We start from the raw sequence: 6,080 nt of genomic DNA, 5'->3' as shown, positions 1-6,080 counted from the left end.
CGCCTCGTGACCGCGGGGAGCATGCGCAGTGGCGGCACCCGAGTCACTCGGTATGACTCGCGGAGCCGGACTTCCGGTGCGCAGCTTTAGTTATCCGGAAGTGCGGGTCCCGCGGCTTCAAACCCTTTGTCCCGGCCGCCGGAAGTGCCCGCGGATGACTGGTTTGTGGTTTGCAGTGGGGGCTGCTTCAGCCCACTCCCATCTCCACCGATTCCAAAGCTATTGTCTGGAATTCGGAGGGGCTAGGGCGAATGCTTGGTATGAAGATGTAGGAGAACCTAAAACCTGGGGCGTTCCTGCCGAGTGTCAGAAAACGGAGGCCGAGGGAGGAGCTATAGCCTGTGAAGGTCACTGGGTGGCAGAAATGGGTTTAGAATCCGAGATTTCCTGTTCCCACGGGAGTGCTGTCCTTTGTCATCATCCTGCCGCCCCTCGCTTGTCAACCCAAGTCTACTTCATTACATGTAGCTTTTCTTTTTGCTGAGCCCGAACGTGCCATTTTTATTTATTTTTTTAATGTATTTTATTGATTTTTTTTTTTTTTTACAGAGAGGAAGGGAGAGAAATAGAGTTAGAATAATCGATCAGCTGCCTCCTGCACACCCCCTACTCGTGATGTGCCTGCAACCAAGGTACATGCTCTTGACCAAAATCGAACCTGGGACTTTTCAGATCACAGGCTGATGCTCTATCCACTGAGCCAAACCGGTTTCGGCGCCATTTTTATTTTTAGTTTTAGTTACTTTTTTCATTCCTACCTTTCCCTGTAGTATTCGGTGTACTGACTGGAGAGTGTATTGGAATTCCCTCTTGAAAGCAATTTGACTGTGTATAAAAGTACCGTTCCTATCCAGTAATTACATTTATAGGAAACTATTCCTTGGAAATATACAGAGAGTTGTTTCAGAGTATTTATTAGTATAATGGTAAACGTGGCAGCAATCTAAAAACAACAATAAAGCCGAAACCGGGTTGGCTCAGTGGTAGAGCGTCGGTTTGCGGGACTGAAAGGTCCCAGGTTCCATTCTGGTCAAGGGCATGTACATTGGTTGTGGGCACATCCCAGGTAGGGGTTGTGCAAGAGGCAGCTGGTCGATGTTTCTCTCTCATCAATGTTTCTAGCTTTCTATCCCTCTCTCCTCCGCTCTGTAAAAAACCAATAAAATATATTTTAAAAAATAAATAAATAAAAACAACAGTAAAGAAAAATGGTGCAGGCCCTGGCCGGGTGTTCATTTGGTTAGAGCATCATGGTGCGAGTGCCATGCCCAGTCTGGGCACATACGAGAATAAACTAATGAATGCACGGATGAGTGGAACAACAAACTGATGTTTCAAACTCTCTCTTCCTTACTCTCTTTCTAAAATAAAAATAAGTTTAAGTGTTACATCAATTATGGGAAATCCATTTACTGGAACTGTTTTATGCGCACATCCTCTGCCTACTAACATTAAGGCCTTCAGGGACCACTCTAAGAGGTAGATACCCATTTTATTTCCTTCATAGTTGTTTTTAAAAGCAATAATTACTTGAATTATTTGTTTGCTTGTTTGTTTTCCTGCACCTCTAGAATGTAGGCTTTATTAAGGTGGTGGCCTTGTCTTTTTTTCATTTTGTATTCCCCAGCAGCTAAGTGGACATTTGATAAATTTGTTGAATAAATTTTCAGCCATAGAAAGTGATATTGATGAAGAAACTAATAATCTCGAAAATGCTTATCCAAAGAAATCCAAGAGCAAATTATAAAAAAACAAAAATATTAGGAGACATATTTAAGCAAGTAAATTTATACCAGTGTAGAGGTCTTCTAGATATATTTTACTACACACAAAAAATTAAGTATGAGAAAAACACACAAAAAAAAAAAAATACTCAATACCCTACAAACTCTAAAACCAAGACTAGACTGAGAACAAATATTGATCACATAAATAGGAATTTCTACAAATCAATAAGAAAATCACAACTCAACAGAAAAGTGAACAAAATATAAATCGTCAATTCCCAGGAGAAAAAACTAGCCAAAAACGGATGAACAATCTCATTTATAGTGTGATAACACTAATAGGTGCATGGACTGCGATAGCAGAAAGAAGCACATTTAAATTAGAATAGGGCTGCAGTGAAGGTGTAGCAAGAATTATTTTTAAATTGATTTACAGGATGAGTGGAAATTCTTTTTCAAGATATTTTTTAAAAATTGATTTTAGAGAGAAAGAGAGAGGGGGAGGAAGAGAAACATCAATTTGTTATTCCACTTACTTATGCATTCATTGGTTGATTTTTGTGTGAGCCCTGACAAGGGATTGAACCTGCAATTTTGGTGAGATTATGTTCTAACTAACTGAGAATCCCAGCCATGGCAGAATTAACAAAACAAAACAAAAAAAAAAGGGAGGGAGGGAGGAAAAGAGGGAGGGAAAGCAAGCAAGTTACTGCTTATTTTTGAAAAAGCTGTAAGGAGAAGAAGAATGGAAATAAATGAGATGAAAGAGATAAGACCAAGGACCTTAAGACAAAATGCTAGAAGTTTGAACTACGGCTCTCCCGATATCCAAAGCCAGTGAAGAACTTTTTTTCTGAGTGCCTTCTCAGAGCTATTTTATTTGTTTGTTTATTTTACTTTTCAATGACAGTTTACATTCAACATTATTTGGTATTAGTTTTGGATGTACAGATAGTGATTAGAGAATTACATACTTTACAAAGTATTACCCTGATATTTCCAGTACTCACCAGGCACCATACGTAATTATTACGATTAGCTCTATCCACTAGTGGCCTGGTGCATGAAATTCGTACAGGTGAAAGGGGGGTTCCCTCAGCCCAGCCCGCACCATCTCCAATCGGGACCCCTTTGGGGATGTCTGACTGCCGGTTTATGGATCGGGCTTAAACTGGCAGTCGGACATAACTTCTCGTAATCTGGGACCACTGGCTCCTAATTGCTCACCTGCCTGCCTGCCTGCTTAATTGCCCTAATTGCCTCTGCCTGCCTGATTGCCCCTAACTGCCCACCCCTGCTGGCCTGATCTCGCCCCCAACTGTCTCTGCCTCCATCCCACCACCATAGCTTTGTCCGGAAGAAAGTCAGACATCCGGAAGATGGCCAGTCCACCTGGTCTAATTAGCATATTACCCTTTTATTAGTATAGGTTATTGGTTATATTCCCTATACTGTACTTTATATCCTTATGACTATTTTGTAACTATTAATTTGTACTTCCTTTTGGTTGTTGTTAATCCTCACCCAAGGATATTTTTCCCAGTGATTTTTAGAGAGAGTGGAAGGGAGAGGGAGAGACAGAAATATTGATGTAAGAGAGACACATTAATTGGTTGCCTCTTGCATGCATCCCAATCAGGGCCAATGCAACCAATGTATGTGCCCTTGACCAGAATCAAACTCAACCCTTCAGACCAAGGGCCAATGCTCTATCCCCTGAGCCAAACCAGCTAGGGCCTAATTTGTCCTTCATAATTCCTTCACTTTTATACCCAGTCCCCCATCCCCACTCCCCTCTGGCAATTCATCAGTCTGTTCTCTATACTCCTAGTCTGTTTCCATTTTGTTTGTTCACTTATATTGTTCTTTAGATTTCACATTTAAGTGAAGTCATATGGTCTTTGCATTTCTCTGTCTGATTTATTTCATTTAGCATAATACCCTCTAGGTCAAGCATGTCAAACACAGGCCACATGTGGCCCACAATGAATATTTTTTTGGCCCTGCCAATTTAACGGTGTGAGCAGTTATTTACAATTATGAAAGGAAATAAGTCTCCTGTCAGATCCAGAACTACTGACATTCACCTTGGGTCAGTTTTGAAAGTAATCACTGCAAACAAGATTTCCCCCGAAGTAGGAAAGATAGCAGCAGAGAAGAGATGCCAAGTGTTAAGAAGAAAACATGAATTTTATCATTGTTCTTGTTCTTTTTTTTTTTATATTATACTTTTCTAAATAAACCTACGTTTCTATGAAAATTGAAGCTTCTGTTTTTTTTGCAGCCCACATAAACTTAAACCTTGTTTATTTGGCCTGTGTTGGCCTTTGAGTTTAACATGCTTACTCTAGGTTTATCCATACCATTGCACATGGTATGATTTCATTCTTTTTTATGGCTGAGTAATATCCCATTGAATATAACCACCACTTTTTTATCCACTTGTCTATTGTCCACGTGGCACTTAGGTTGCTTCCTTATCTTGGTGATTATACATAAACATCAGGTGCATATATTCTTTCCAATTAGTGTTTTGGGATTCTTCAGATGTATACCCTGAAGTATTCCTGGGTCATAAAGCAATTCCATTTCTTTAAAATATTTTAAAAATTGATTTTTAGAAAGAGAGTAAAGGAGAGGAAGAGAGAGGGAGAAAGAAAGAAAGAAAGAAAGAAAGAAAGAAAGAAAGAAAGAAAGAAAGAAAGAAATTGACAAATTTTTGGTTAGATTGACGTAAGATATAAAGTGAGGAAAATCAAATTGCTAAAATCAGAAAAGAAAGTAGGACATCACTATATATTTTATAGACATAAAAAGGAGCATAAGAGAATACTATGAACGATTTGCTTCAGGGAGAGGAACTAGATGGCAGGGGAACAATGAGATTTTATTTTTTGAATTTTGTCTTCTATGCATGAGTAATATGTTTAACCAGTAACAACAAACTTGTGAACATGAGAACAGGTCAAAAGGAAAATAATATATTAAAATGTAAATTATCTGTGCTGCATTTTCTAATATTCCTGCGATAAGCTTGTGTTACCTTCATGATTGGAATAAAAACCAGCCCTGGCCAATGGTTAGAGCATCAGCCTGGAACTGAAGGATCTTGGGTTTGACTCCCAGGCAAGGGCAGATTCAATCCCCAGCCCAGATCCAGGTGTGTTTGGCAGGTAACCAATCGGTATGTCTATCTCACATCAATGTTTCTCTCTGTGTGTCTCTCTGGGTCTCTTTCTCTCTTCCTCCCTCCCTTTTTCCCTTCTACGCTCTCTAAAAACCAATGAAAAAATATCATCGGGTGAGGATTAACAAAACAACAACAAAAAAAGATGTTTTAAAAAGGTATGTTTTTATTGATTTTAGAGAGGAAAGGAGAGGAAGAGATAGAAACATTGATGAGAGGGAAACATCAACATCGATTGGTTGCCTCCTGCATGCCCTCTGCTAGGAAAAAAGCCCAAAACCTGGCATATGCCCTTACCAGGAACTGAATTGTGACCTCTTATTTCACAAGTCCATGCTCAACCACTGAGCTTCACTGGCTAGGCCCCAAAAGATTTTTTAATATTTTTCATATTCATGTATATACAAGTTTTGCATTCCCAGGTGAGACCTCTGCCTGAACTGAGAATGGAAACACTTTAGAAACAGAAAAGAAGTCCTAACGGGTTTGGCTCAGTGGATAGAGAGTCAGCCTGAGGACTGAAGGGTCCTGGGTTTGATTCCAGTCAAGGGCACATGCCTGGGGTTGCGGGCTTAATCCCCAATGGGGGTCGTGCAGGAGGCAGTTGATCAATGATTCTCTCTCATCGTTGATGTTTCTTTCTCTCTCTCCCTCTCCCTTCCTCTCTGAAATCAATAAAAATATATTGGAAAGAAGGAAGGAAGAAAGGAAGGAAGGGAGGGAGGAAGGAAGGGAGGGAGGGAGGGAGGGAGGGAGGGAGGGAGGAAGGAAGGAAGGAAGGAAGGAAGAGAGAGAGAGAGAGAGAGAGAGAGAGAGAGAGAGAGAGAGAGAGGAAGGGAAAAAGAAAAAGAAAAAGGAAGGAAGGAAAAGAAAAAGAAAGAAGGAAAGGAAGGAAGGAAGGAAGGAAGGAAGGAAGGAAGGGAAAAAGAAAGAGAGAGGGAGAGGGAGAGGGAGAGGGAGAGGGAGAGGGAGAGGGAGAGAGAGAGAGAGAGAGAGAGAGAGAGAGAGAGAGAGAGAGAGAGAGAGAGGAAGGAAAGAAGAAAGAAAGAAAGAAAGAAAGAAAGAAAGAAAGAAAGAAAGGGAAAAAGAAAGAAAGAAAGCAGGTTCTCAGGGAGCCAAAGAAGGAGGATGTTGTCCTAAAAATAGACTGGAATGTGATGACTGGA

This window comes from Pipistrellus kuhlii, unplaced genomic scaffold (genome assembly GCF_014108245.1).
Source record: "Pipistrellus kuhlii isolate mPipKuh1 unplaced genomic scaffold, mPipKuh1.p scaffold_m20_p_9, whole genome shotgun sequence".
Lineage (NCBI taxonomy): Eukaryota > Metazoa > Chordata > Mammalia > Chiroptera > Vespertilionidae > Pipistrellus > Pipistrellus kuhlii.
This window is presented reverse-complemented; position numbering follows the sequence as displayed.